We start from the raw sequence: 15,213 nt of genomic DNA, 5'->3' as shown, positions 1-15,213 counted from the left end.
CTGAAAATACTCCATCATTGGCTTCTGCTGTTCTGTGTAGGTGCTTTACAACACCCAGTCGAGTGTATAAGCTTTTAAATATCCTTCGCTGCCTCTCTGTCGGTGGCTCAGAGAGCTGTATTTATGCAGGATTCACCAGATGTTGAGTCAACTATTGAACAGATGACAGACTTAGCCAGCAGCTGAGGAGACAATTCCACAGTCCAACACTCAGCAGGCGTCCACCTCGCTTTTTCTCTGCTTGCTTTGTTTACATATGTCTGTCTCTGTCTTGCTGTCTCTTCCTGACTCACACCATCTTAACGTTCCTCACTTTTTCTTGGCACATTTTGCAGTCTCTCTCTTTCACACACACTCTATTCCTTGTGTTTTTGAATACAGATCATCATGTACAGTTGCAGATTATAGTTTCAGAGCTGCAGTGCAACCAAAGAAAGTGTTGCATACGAAGCTGGGTAATTGTTGGAGAAGGAAATAAACCTTGAGAAGTAATTTACTTCAGGGGCTCAAATAAACATTAAATCCATCCAGCGACGCCAAATGTGTAAAGCTGTCGTCGGTGAAATGACAGATTAGGGCATCCACCGAGCCAATAAAACACGTCTCTGAAGGCTGCGAGCTGCTTTTCAAAATAGCAGCTCTCTCATGATTATAGACACGTTCAATTCCCATCACAAAACAAACACAAAAAGGGGGAAATTATTATTATTATTGTTTTAGTTTTTGGTTGGTTTGACCACCGGAGATTGAAAAATGTAACCAGCATGCCAGGCAGATAATTCCATGTCTAATCTCTGAAAAGACATGTTGTTATCCACAGGAAAAGTCCATCCTAAAATCTGTGATGCTGTATTCTTTTTTTTTTTTAACATATATTCTCCAAATAAATGGGTTGTGATCTGTAAAATACCCCAACCCTCAGAGTTATTGACAGCCATTTGAAGCATCATACAGAGAAAAATCTATTGTAAGACACAGACCAATTTCTCAAACAACAGTGGGTTCAGCAGACCATGGTGCCATACAGCTACACGACTCCCATTTTTTTCCTGACTGTAACCCCCGACTGCATGCAGCATGCTGTCTGGCACTTTTCAAAAACATATTCTGGGAAATGTCAGAAATGACAAACTCAAGTTGACATACTCTGCAGGAAGAGGGGGAAAGTGGCTAAGAGTTCAAAAATACTATAGTAGACTGCACACCTGGAATCTACTGAACTCTTCACTGACAAATGAAATGTTTAATTCTTCTTTTTTAAATAACCATCACTCCTTGCATTTCCAGATCAGGAAAAATAATTGCTATTCACATTGCATGTTAAACGTGTGAAACAAGTTTATTCACTTGCCGTGCTCGTTCGCCTTGAAATAAATCAAGAGCGGGAGCCGAAGCACATTCATTATGAATGCTGTCCTATTCTTGCATGTGCACCGCAAAGCCTCTCATCTCCTTGTTCTTAATTTGCGTCTGGCTCTTCAAATATTTAAAGGTAGGACTTAAGAACTGAAGAGACTGCAAACATGGATCCTGGTTCCACTTGATGAAGTGGTTGTAGGTTGTTGTACAAGACAGACGCTTACTCAAACATACGGCCATGAGAGTTTTTCACTGAACAATGGATGCCAAACCACTGTGCTTCTGTCCTTGAAAGTGTACAAAGTAATTACATCCAATATTATTATTATTTTTTATTAATATTATTATAAAAATCAGCATTGGCTCAGTTGGTACTAAGGGGCCCAAAGTGATGCCAAAAAAATATCTCCCACACGACTGCATCAGCACATCACCACCACCACTAGTTTGAAACACTGACTGATATCAGGCAGGAGGGATCCATGCTTTTTATGTTGTTTATACCAAATTCTGACCCTTCCATGTAAACGTTGCAGCAGAAATCAAGACTCATCCGACTAGGCAACAGTTTTACAATCTTCTGTTGTCTAATTTTCGTGTGAATTGTAGCCTCTGTGTCCTGTTCTTAGCTGACAGCAGTCGCACTTATTGTCGTCTTCTGTAGCTTTGGTCCATCTGCTTCAAAGTTCGTATTTTGCATTCAGATATGCTCTTCTGCATACGTTGGTTGTAACGAGCGTTATTTGAGTTTGCTTCCTATCAGCTTAATGCAATCTGGGTGCTCTGTCACGACTGCTTGCATCAACAAGGCATTTTCACCTGCAGAACTGTAGCTCAGTGCACGTTTTCTCATAAACCCTGGAGATGGTTCTTTGGGTAAAACCCAGTAGATCAGCAGTTTATGAAAAAGACCAGCCATGGCACCAACGACCATGCCACATTAAACTCACCTAAATCGCCATTCATCTCCATTTCAGTGTTCAGATGGGAATTCAGGAGGTGATCTCGACCACGTGTACATGCCTTCATGTACTAAATTCCTGCCATGTGGTTGGCTGATTAGATAGGTGTATGTAACAAAGCCCGGGTATGTTGTAAGGTTTGTATCTGGCATAAAAGTTTCTTAATCTTCTATGTCAGGTGTACAGTGTTGTGTATACCAGCTTTTTCACTGACTAAAAATTAAACCAGTAAATGTCCAAAATTACCACTAAAATGGCAGAAAATCAGTGAGCTTAATGATAATGTTGCTAATGTTGTGTCTGATTGAATAGGCAGCTGTTCACTGCCATGATAGCAATGTCGACTACATAAGGTGATTTCATGTAATGAAAACAAAGTGATGTTTCCGTTAAATATTGATATATTCAATATATACTGTATTAAAAACAACCCCCAAACATCCACTTTTGAACTGAATTCGGGCCAGATGTAATCTAGATGTCTAGACATTTTTGACCCGTGAGACATCAAAACCATGCTTCCTGGGAAATGTTAAAGAGTTCTCCTTTACTTTTGATTTCATGGCAACCACACGAGACATAAGTCTCCTCAGGAGACATATGAGACCCTGAATAAAAGAAGACGAGAAACTGATCCACCCACTTGACTGGGAATTCCTGTAGACGGGTGATATAAAACTCAAGCTGTGGTTATTTCCTCACTTCACTCCTCCTCTACATTTTCCATTCTGTCTCATCTACTAGCATACACTCCTCAGCTCACAAAGAGAACACAGGTAATGTGATTTCAAAGGGAAGAATAATGATACCAGGAGGAGGGAAGGAGGGAGAGGGAGGGGATGGGTGTTGAAGTGATTTCAGGGGAGCGGTGTGCCTGCGGTTCAGGGGTAGGGATTTTTTTTTTTAACTTGAGTGGAGTGAGATCAAACGGCTCATCCGTGTTGGTGCGTAGAGTGAGACTGAAAGTAAATAAAGAAATTAACAGCCTGGAACAGCCATTTTGCTGGCTGAATTAGGGATGTCCATAAGGGACAACTTGCCAGCGGACCTAATCACCCTGGTTTGTTTACATATGTGAAGCACAGTTTCTGGAAACTCGACAGCTAAATGCAATGGCAGATTATCCCATAGATCATTCTGGCATGTTCCCCAGGCTGCATTAAAAAGATGAGGAGCTAAATTAAATGGAAGATGGGATATGGAGGACAGGACAGAGGCAGAATGACAATCACCTCTTGAACCTGGTGGGACCTATTGATGCCAAAAAATCTCCATGTAGCTGCCGAACTGAGGTGCATAAATGAGCTATAACTAATTCATTTGAAGCTCGGCAGCCAGCCTCAAACATAACATTTACATTGCACCAGCTTATAAAGTACATTTGAAAAAGAAAGTACACTCTCTTTTGGTTCTAAGGTTTTACGTATCAGAATATAATAAAAAAAATAATCTCCACAGCAGATCTTAAAATGAGATGAGCAACAACTTGACATATTACACCATGTCACTGTTTGTTTAACATAAACTAAGGCAAAATGTGGATGCAGTGTGAAAAACCTGTAAAGTACACACTTAATGCTTCCACAGGATTTAAGAGGGTAAGTAGCAGCCAGGTGCTGCTAATCAAATATACCTGATTAACTGATCATCAACAAACGTGAAGGCCTATGTGAGATCAGAAGCTTTCACAGTTTACAGGTCTGAAGCATTCAGGTGTGTGCTAACACCACAGGGTTACTAGCAGTGGATGTTCCAGCAAATTCAACCCAATGTCAGAGGTTGCAATGCACTGAGAAACTGTAAAAAACCAAAAGCAACATCTCAGATTTTACAGGCCTCAGTTAGCTTGTGAAAAGCTAAAGTTCATGACAGCACAATTAGAAGTTGTTTGGGTTGCCAGGAGAACACGTCCTCTCTGCCATATTCTTTCTGGGAGAACGGACATGGCAGCACATCTTAGGTTTGCAAAGTTGATTCTGAACAAACCACAAGACTTCTCTAGCAATGCACTTTGGACAGACAAGACCAGAGTGGAGATGTTTGGCTATAGTGCACAGCAACATGGTTGGAGAAAACCAAACAGAGTAAATCAGCACAAACACCACATACGAACTGTTGGGTAAATTGGTGGATGGGTGATTTCTTGGGCTTGTTTTGCAGCCATAGGACATTGCACTCACTAAGTTGACCATGAAGTCATACAGGATCAAATGTAAGGACATCTGGCTAACAGCTTAAACTTTGCCATGCAACCAGACAGTGATCCCAAGCCCATTGGCAAGCTTCAACATAATGGCAGAAATAGTAAAGAATAAGGGTGGCGCAGTGGTTCAGTCAAGGTTCTTAATAAACTGAAAACTTAACTGAAATACTGTGGTGGGACCTAAAGGAGCTGTGCATAAATTAATACCGAAAAACCTCGATGAGCTGAAGCAACCTTTTATAGATGAAAGAGACTGCAACCTATACACTCTGTAAAATAAAATCTAATGTAATTTTTCAATGCCAGCAAAAACACATGAAGATGTAACTGACCCCTGTTTTGTCTACGCTATAAATCATTATTAGAATGACCCTTGGTTGTACAGTCAGAACACCTGTTACATAAAATGAATCAACATTTATTTAGCCGTGTGCAAATGAGTTCAGCAATATTTGACTCTTTCTTTCAAAAAGACTAGACAACCTCCCCTATACCCTTAATGATGATCAATAATTGTCTGACAACCATAAGAACAGGTTCCAGGTTTTTTAAAGGCAGCTCTAGTAAGGCAGAGATTAGAAGACAAGAGAAATTGTTTCTCTTAAATTACAAGGAAAGGGTTAAAATACTATTTTATTACTTCTAGTTGGAACTTTTTCCTCAGATTCATGGCTTTTTAAAATAAGACCTCCAACAAACATTGAAGGTTGGAGGTCTCACCTTCAAATGATGCCTAACAGTGACTCCCAGACCTCTTACGGACTGTTCTGTAAATCTTTTCTTACCATTTTAGCTGGACCTGGATGTAAAGAAGTCTTCTGCTGTGCATTTAGAGGCTTAAAATAAAAAAAATAATCTGTCTCTTTGTCTGCTAAATGCTTGACTACATTCACCAGCTAGATGCCTGCATTTAATACACCGTGTTTTAAAAAATGTATTAAAGCTTAAAAGCCCAAAAGCTATTGCTTTAACGAGACACAGCCAGGAGAATTTCAGACTACATATCTGAGGGCTGCTTACAGATTAACACTGTGATCAGATATTATTTGCTATAGCAGAGTTTGGGAAGAGTGCATGAACTACAACTATTTCACTTCCAGTGATTTATTGTTCTACCTCAAACAAGTAGCTCGTCTTTGCAAACAGCAGGAAAGAAACACATGTGAGCGTCTAGTTTTCTGACTTTGTCTGCATGGTCCTTGCTGTATCGATCGGAAGCTTCGGGATATGAAGGAAAAACAATGTTTGAGGAAAGTTCAGATAAAAGCTTTCTAGCCAATCAGAGAGCAAACTATCATACAACACAATATATATCTTTAAGCCTTGAGTACATATTCTGCAGAAAAAAGAAAACACGCTTGTCTCACAACTACAGATGATGCGGGTGATAAATGCAATATAGGGGCCCTGTGAAATGTGTACGGTATGCTTGTGTATATGTGTGCTTGTGAGCATCCAACACCGGACACCCGATCCTCTCTTTCATCCTTGCATCTGTGGCAAGCTGCCACAAGCCCGTATCATTTACCACACTACACCTGTTGGGATGGATTTGATACCTGGAGATAATGGATTGGAGTTCAAAGAGGAGAATGCGGACAGGAAACTTTTCCAGAGGTCGTATTTCATGAGCAATCGGCGCTGATTCAAATACACACACACACACACACACACACACACGTGTGAAGTTGAGAACAGATGACGGGCAAAAAGAAATGTTCTCATGCTTAGGACTGTAGTAACAAGTTTCACATCAAGCTTGGACATGAAAAGAAGGTGAAAACAGCTTCAGTTGCAGCACAATGTATCTCAGAAAATAAATCTTCTTTTTATTGCCTCTCGTGTTTAATGAAAAGTTCACCCATGAGCCAAGAAAGACTTCAGTAGTTTTGGGCGTCTATATCAACTCAAAGCACACTAATAACTTGTGAACTTTTACAGAATTTTTGCTAAAAATACAATGTGAATGCAATTTGGTATCTCCAGTTATACAACAAACATTTATGTATTCACTAAATTAGATATGTGATTTAGTATCACGTTTCTGTAGAATCACAGCTCTCTAACCCTTTAGGTTAAGGAATTCACTCTGGAAGCTACATAATTTTTTATGTTTGTGGTTGACATCTTTATTGTGTTTTGTTCTCTATATAGAAAAATAACTCTTAAATAAATAACATATCTTGTGGGTGATCAGTTTAACCCCAAGGTTGCCAGGCATTCAGTAGTTGGTATAAACCCAAGCCATTATTTTATGGTTATTACTCCAAGTCATCTAGAAATTTTTAGCTCCTGCTTTTAAAAGTCCATTGGAAATTATACACACAGCATCTAAATGTATTTTTGATAAAATCCAAATCATATTGAGTGAATGTTTGAAAGTTCGAATGTATTGCATGTATTGCAGTACATTTTAGTACATTTTAAATCATTTTGGAGAAATGAAGCATTATGATAGGAGCAGGAATTTGCTCTTGCTGCTTTTTGGTGAAACATGCCCCTGCTTTTTTTTTTTTTTTTTTTTTTTAATAGACTAGATCAGTTTTGATCATGCTGTGTGTCAAATCACAGTAAATAGTTACTATTTTCAAATGCTGGCTAATTGGTGGTGCATCATGCTGTTTGTAGTGTTAGAGATCTCGCTCTAACTCTGGTTAGCATTTAGTCTTCTACGGGTCTGTGTTTGAAAATTATCCAAGTGTCCTTGGATTCCTTTTACTTTAGTCTCTCTCTCTGTAAAAATGAGTCTATGGATTGAATCCAAAAAGTGGTCAACGAACAATTCAAGTAATTCATTAGCAAAATGAGCACAGCCATATGAGCACACTACGTACTGCATGTATGGGAAAAATGCACCAGAAATTCACAGAGAGTAGCACCATGCTGAGAACTGCAGAGTACAGAAACCTAATGGATGTCTGGGTCAGATTTATGGTAGCTCATCCCCTCCACTGCTATGAGAAAAATTTGACTGGAGCACACCAACTCCAGAGACTATAATTCATTTGCCATCTCACTCCATTTTATTCAGCCAGAGTACATTGGTGAGTATTGGGCTCCTTTTTTCGGGGCCAATAAAATGTAATCACTGTCTGCCAGGACCAAGGTCGAACTATGTTCCTAAAGCAATGCGATGATCATTCTGGCCCTCTCTGAAGGTCGACTGGCTGTTTATTTTTTCCCTATGCCTGTAAGATGGATTGTTAAAAAATTAAATAGGGGATGTTTGCTTTTGATGAAATTGTAGATTATAGTTTAGGTGTTTTATTTGTTTCCTGATGATCTAATCCAGAGTGTGATAACTGAGCAGATAGGATGTTTGAACAGGTTTACAGTGAACACATTTCCTGTTGCATGAATTACACTTGTGAAATTTCATTGTGGTGATGGTCTCCTCAAATCCTCTATTGGCATTAGTAAGCCAGTCTGACATCATCCTGTTGACTCTTATCCCTTGTGAGAGCTCTTCATAAACCAGCCTGTGTTGTAAACTCCATGATCTAAGCCTGAAACCCCCACCAGTGTTTTTCTAACTAGACTTAGAAATATTATGATTATCTTCCCAATTCTGCCACTCACCTTGAAATTAAAGGTAAAAGGAAGCTGCATAGGGATTTTCATAGGGATTTGTAGTACCCTGAATACCACTCAAAATGTTGTTTTCCAGAAGACATCATTAGAATGAACTGATAAAAATATAGACATAGAAGCTGAGAAGTTGAGATTCTTTTTACTCACATTTTGTTTTATTTCAAAAATCACCATTTAAATTACAATTCTGTCAGGTGTACTTTGAGTGATTGCCCTTCTTCGTTATGTTCATTTTGCCAGAAACATTTTGACTATCATTAGCAAAACTTAGCTAATGTTAGAAACATGCATATTTAATATTAACAGAGATGGGCAGTAATCCAATTTAATTTTTGCTTGATGCATAAAGTTAAAAGATTAAAACTAATAAAACAAGTTTTAAAATGATACTTTTCCATTTGATTCCATTTTATATGATGGATTAGGCAGAAAAAGTAGAACTGGGCTGAAAGATCTATCGCTTTATTACCTATTCAGGTTGTAAATCACGTTTAAAAAAAACTAAGTAACTAAGTAATTAATTACTTTTGAAAATAAGTAACCAGTAAAGTAAAGGGATTACTTTTTGGGGCAAGTAATCAGTAATTATTTACTGATTACCTTTTTCAAGTAACTTGACCAACACTGTTAACTAATATCAACTAATATTAGCTAAAGCCAGAAACACACATACTGAACATCACATATTACTGTAGGGTCTCTAACTTAATATAAAGCACCTTGAGGCACTGCTGTTATGATTTGGTGCTATATAATTAAAACTGAACTGAATTGAATTAAATATGTGGGCTTTGGATATGGTTCACAAATGCTCAAATGTTTGATTAATATCTATCAAGCACTCTGTGAAAACAGCTCTACGGGCTCTACAATGTAACAGTTAAGGAAAGTTTATGTGCTCAGTTTTCCCTCCTGGCTCCAGTGAGGACCACTGAGAGAGAAAGCTCATATCTCCGATCAGCTTCATTTAGACATTGATTTTTACATGTGGCCTTGAATATTGAAAATTTCCTTCTCAAAACCCTGTCAGACCAGTGGGGGGAAAGACCACGGGGAATCAATTCAAATTAATTTTTCAAGATGAGGTGTTTCTGTCTATTACTGTAAGCAACTCTCATTTTAAATAGATCCACTGCCTGAGAGTCAGTCCCAGAAAAAAAAGAAAGAAAAAAAAAACATGATTGCTTTCTTTAACTCAGGAGGGCATGGAATAATTCACCATCTGAGTTTGGAGGGAGCTGCAGGACCAGCTCAGTGAAATGAAAACCTGCATCTTTTGGTGCATGATCAGGTATTGAAGAATTTGTTCCAATGAACAACCAAACTATCAGCTGTGTGCACACATGTGGCACAAAGCGATGGATAATATAGCAGTGTATATACACTGAGGTGGAAAGTGAGAATATTTTCTGTATTTAAAAACTCTGAATACCATGGGAATGGACTTATTACTTGCTGTAGGTGTTCTTTAAGGATGCAGAGCTATATTAGCTGTGTTGGCACTGACAGTTTAAATTGTAGTTGTACTTTCTAGCTGCCTGAGTCCATTTGTTCACTATGTGCCTCTTCTTTAACCGCTAAACAGATGCTTCTGGCAATGTGCAGGTTCTGACTGCTAATGTGGTGCAGGAACAGAGGTCCTAAAGTTTTTTTGCTTATTTGTTTGAAATCATAAGCAGGTGTAGATGCACAACTGCTTCCAGCAATCATGGCTAAAACAGTAACAGCATCTCCCCGGGCAGAACTGGTTGTAGCAGAAACTCTAACAAAAACGTCTTTGTGAAACTGTAGCAGTACATGTAGCCAACAACAAAGTTACATTTCCAACGTCAGCACAACCTTGTCAACTGTCAACCTGTCAGCTGACAGTTACTGAACTTGGAAATGTTAACTTGAATAAGAGCACCAAGTTTAACTTGTCCAAAGTCTCTGGGGATGTGAAGTGATCATAGAGTGTGGAGTGATCAAAGAGAACCACATATCCACATCTTATTTCAGAGAAGCCAATGAATAAAACCACTTTCATGTAGTTTGTCAAGTGATATTGGTAATTCTAGATTGCCAATGGTGTGAATGTGAGTGTAAATAGTTGTTTCTCTCTCTGTGTTAGCCTTGCGACAGACCAGGTGTACCCCGCCTCTCACCCTGTGATCGCTGGGATAGGCTCCAGCCTGGGTTCAACCCTGATAAAGATAAGTGGAAAAGAATGGATGGATGGATGTTTAACAGTGCAAATTGTATTTTGGTTTAGTTAGGTGCAACTGTAAATATCTATCCGAACGCCGATTTGGGATTTTTCAATGAAGCGAAAAAAGGGCCATTTTTAGTCCACATTATTACAGCCAAAGTACCTTTGTTAGGTTTTAAAGAAGACCTTCGTAAAGAAATAGCAAAGTTTTTCCAATTGCAAAATCTACTACGTCCTTGTAATGCATAAACAGAGGAATTTCTTGTACAAAAGTAGTTTTCATTGCAAAATCTGACCAGGTAGTTTCAGTGCCTAAACATAACCATGTCATTTTTATTGCCAAACCGACTAATTTTTTGTGCCAAAACCAACCCTAGTGACTTTCAACCAACTACTGTATTGTTCAGACAATAAGGCGCACTTGACTATAAGGCGCATTAAGCGAAACAAGCATTAGCATTCATCCTCCAGCTTCACTGGTTATATTATGCTAACAAAGCTGTGTTAGCTAGCGATCAGGTAGCACATCATTATATACCAGCTAGTCCAACTTCAGTAACCCTACAAACGTCACTGCTGTTTAGTTTTCTGTCTTCATTTATGTTGGAAGTGATAGCAAAGCTGTACGTTTTAATTATTTCAGAAATCTCTCAGTCAGAACATGCTATATCATGTTTAGGTGGAAACTAGCGAGCTAACTTCCTGCTAACTTCTAACTCCGTCAAATTTAATAAATCCTGTTTTCACGGATGCCTGAATGTTAAACTTAATTGTTACACCTGGTAAAGCAGCAACACTGATCATTTTGTTAAAGATGAAAGAATTTAGGCAGTTTTTACCTCTCAGTGATGCCGCAGTGTTTGTTTGACTTTGGGACCTGAAGCAGACGGAGTTTTGGACCCAGATTACTCCGCGAGGCTCCTGACTACGGTAGCCGTAATGTTCTGACAATCCATCAAGCAGTGCGGCTTCATAGCTTACCAAAGTCGTACTGAAATGTTTTTGACAGATTTTTGAGTGCCGTGTACCACCTGAAATTGGTTCGAGGTCAATAAGCACAACCAGAATTCATTCATAAGGTGCACTGTCGATTTTTGTGAAAACTAAAGGCTTTTAAGTGCTCCTTATAGTGCGGAAAATACGGTAGTTTTTCTATATTAAACCTAACCCTGTAGTTTTTAATGCCTAAAGTTAACCAAGTGACATATTTTTATTTTGTAATATATTTTGAAAAACAAACAAACAAAAAAAACCCAATGCAAATGGAGTGTGAACATCTGTGAAATCTGAAGACTTAAACTTGAGTCTCTGGTGTAAATAGATCCACCACCAAGGCCTCAACCTTTGAAGGTGGCCATTTTCACCCTATAAATAAAGGGAAAAGGATAATGAGCACATATGAGACCGGACAAATGAGAAATCATATTCGGGAGACAAATCAGTAGAGCTCGAGACTATTTCATGGATGGCTATTTATTAAATCGGGCTTTCATAACAGCCAGTGCATAGCTGCTGTTGTCTCGTGTTTGTTTACTTTGCGGTATGCTTGTTATTGGATCATTGTTGATTTTCCAGATAACGGTGCTGTTGAGTGGTATGCTTTAAAAAAAGTGTGTGTGGTGTAAATTACAGTATTGATCGTGGTTGTTTTATTATAAATGTTTGCCACATAAGTCAGGCTTTCCTGTGTGCCATTGAGTAGTCACGCTATATGTGTATACTTTATATATACAGCATTAACATTTTACACATATATTCATGTAGCTGTTTGTCGTATGGATGCTGCGGGTGCTACCAAGCTCCTATTGCATTCCTGTCATGATATCCCTTACATAAAAGATGCTACACCTGCTATGGATTGACCTCCAATTGAGCTGTGCCCCCTCATGCAGTGGCTTCCCAATGGTGCGTCAAGGCACACCAGTGTGGCTTAAGAAATACATAATTTCTTTGCTTACATGGTGCCAATCGAGCTAATGAGGACACAAAATATCGAGAAACTTTGCCTACTTAAGAGTTCAGGGTCTAAACTGTAAATTGTGACTGTTTTTGTAAAGAAAATGCAAATTCCAAAGCATAAGTAGTCCTGCTCTTTGCTACAGTTTGTTATAAAATGTTCTCTTTTAATCGCAGCCGGTGTGAGGTTGTTGAATGAAACTGGTTTTCATCAGCCTGTTTTCTATGGATATTTCCAGTTTTTGCATATTATTGCACTTGGCTGGTATGGATAAGGCTATGTACTGGTAAGTGCAATGAACACAAAGTTAGCAAATATATCCTAAAGCATCAAATCTGAATGTACCAGTGTGAGCTCTATTGTTTCTGCCGTTAAAGAATGAAGTAAAGAGCCTTGTTTTAACACCATTTACCAAATCGGTTTTCATCATTTTATGGTTTCTGGATATTTGGTTCAAAACATAAAACACATTTAAATGAATACTTTTAGTATTTTCCCTTTTTTGGGTTCAGATCAGTAAACAGCCCACAAAAACGGGCAATATTCACTTTCAAAGATAACACCCAGCAACTTAGTGCACATCGCTGGAGTGTGTTAAATATGTGAAGGAGAGGTGTCGTGACAGACTCTGCTGCCTAGAGTTTCTCTGAAGTTTGCAGCCTTTGTTCATGACCTGATATTCAGCACGACTAGCAATGAGCAATAAACACCAGAAGCAAATGGAGCTCTGCCCGTTTTCATACCTGTTCTAGCTGGCCGATTGCAGCTGAGAGTGAGAGAGCTGAGAACTAATGCTGGATACTAGCTGCAGAAACTGGCTCACGCAGGACCCGCATGAAATAAGCTTTTCAGCACTCTATGACTACCAGAGCAGCTCTTCTGCCAAAAGAGCTCTTCGCCATTGAGCAAGAATGGCTCAGAGAATACCAGTTTTCATGCTATTACTTAATGCATCAACTATACAATACTATATTTATCCCAAATTTGAGGAATTATTTTGTTACAATATGATGATGATGATGATGTTGTTGAGGATAATAAAAAAACAATTAGCAAACAGCTTTTTTATTCCGAATAAAGAAAATATTTGAAGATTTGGACTTGATTAAAAATTGCATATAACTGTCTCATCCCAACTAGTTAACAAACTGATGGGTGAAAAACTGCAGTGTTAAAAGAGTGTGACATTTAACAAATTGGCCAAAAGTGTGCATCGTAGTCTTTTGTTTCTGCTGAAGTGGCAGCGAGCGCCCCGAGGTCAAGACAATCCATCCGTAGCTCAGACAGATGACAAAAGGATCTGCACCACCACACAATACCACACGGGTGTTTCCTGTGCACGAAACATATCTGGTCGTGTTCCAAATTTTAAACCCAAAGGCGGTTTTCTGTCTTCGATCACAGCAGCGGTACCTGTGACACGGCTCCCCGGTGTCAAATAGCACTGAAATGTACTGCGTGATGATCAAATGAGCCATAAAAAGTATTTCAAAGGAAGAAAAGCTAATTAGAGGTAAAGTGACACCCGCTTCAACTCAAGCATAACATGGCAGGTGTACAAGCACTAACGCCGTCCCACAGCCGCTGTTGCCTGCCAGGCCTGGCTGATTGACATGACATTGCTTCCCAGACCACAACAATGCCAGCAGGGTCCTTGTTATTTTGTCTGTTCTCAAAGGCGCCTTCTGGTAGCCCATAAAGCACCATCAGGCTCCAAGCCCTGCAGTCATTCAATTAAGAATTTACTGGGCTATTGATTTCACCACAAGCGAAGCGCCTCACATCTTGGAAACAATAAGGAGCCCATAAAGGCTATACTAGCCTTTTACCTAAAGGGTGATGACATGGTCTTCAGTGTGGAGAGAAAGGTAGGGAAAGGCTAATGCACAAAAAGTGAACAACATCTGAATTGTGTTTTCTCTTACTTCAATCGTTCTCCTTTTTAATGAAGCAGTACCTTCATTTTCAGCGTGACCTTTTGAATAAATTGTGACTTTTTTTTAAGAAAAACAATTTTTAATTAATGTTGTCAAGAATCACTAGTGTCACTGCTTCTAGAAACTAATTAAAGATTCCCTAAAGTCAGAGATGGGGTCGAATAAAAGTTTGAGAAATTAACATAAACTCCGGGGGACTAGCCTAAGTGCGTAGAAGAAAATAAATGGCATGCTTGGCAGAAAAAGAGCCCACAATGTATGTGCTGCCATAAACAATTCTGGGATGATAAAACAGCTCTGAGCTCAGTTATTGACTATTTTTTATTAGATAAATTTTAATTCAGTGCATTGTTTTGCCTTTTCTCTAAATTTAATGAATTTCTTCTTGTTAGCCTTAGCGTGAGCTTGCTGGCAGGCAAACTCATCTTTTTCTTTCGGACCAATTACTTGACAACCAATAGCAATCTTTAGGTCAGTTATCAAATAATGTTTTGTTTTTTTCTGTGTGTGTGTGAGTTGACCACACAAATGAGCAAAACGAAACAAAAAACGTAAAACACCAACCGAAACCTACAGCAACAAGCTTTTTGTCCACTTGGGGGCAGCACAAACGAGCTGCAAGCAACACACTGATTTGTTTGTTAGCAAATGCAAACACCCAGAAAAAAAACAGAACAGCATTAGCTTTCATTTACATCTATTTATAAGCTCTTGTAAATCTGCTATTTTCATCACGTGGCGTTTTGGTGCTTTTGCCCTGAGACATAAGCTAAAAACTGATGACAGCAAACAAAAGCAGTTTTGTGGACATGAGCTAAATAAGACCAAGGAACACAAAAACACACTTATGTGATCCACTGTAGTATAAAGGTGTTACTGATATAATTGGTAGCCACTGCAATGTTGCATTCTTTCATGTTTTAGCAGGATTTCACAGCCCCTCTTGTTATTAATGCCAGCAAAGTTCCCAAGCTGCCATCTAATAAATCTCCCATGCCCCCCACTCCACACCCCCC

At 38.9% G+C, this 15,213-nt stretch overlaps 1 protein-coding gene across 1 annotated transcript in view; it reads right to left on the bottom strand.

Moving 5' to 3' along the window:
* The window catches only part of LOC147322275 (cadherin-20-like), a 99,299-nt gene that overhangs the window by 82,899 nt on the left and 1,187 nt on the right, over nt 1–15,213 (bottom strand). The gene's annotated exons all lie outside the window — the stretch shown is intronic.

This window comes from Aulonocara sp. 'chitande type north' Nkhata Bay, linkage group LG9, assembly GCF_057382095.1.
Source record: "Aulonocara sp. 'chitande type north' Nkhata Bay isolate Kocher_YH1m ecotype deep benthic linkage group LG9, A_spYH_male_GT1.1, whole genome shotgun sequence".
Lineage (NCBI taxonomy): Eukaryota > Metazoa > Chordata > Actinopteri > Cichliformes > Cichlidae > Aulonocara > Aulonocara sp. 'chitande type north' Nkhata Bay.
This window is presented reverse-complemented; position numbering and strand designations above follow the sequence as displayed.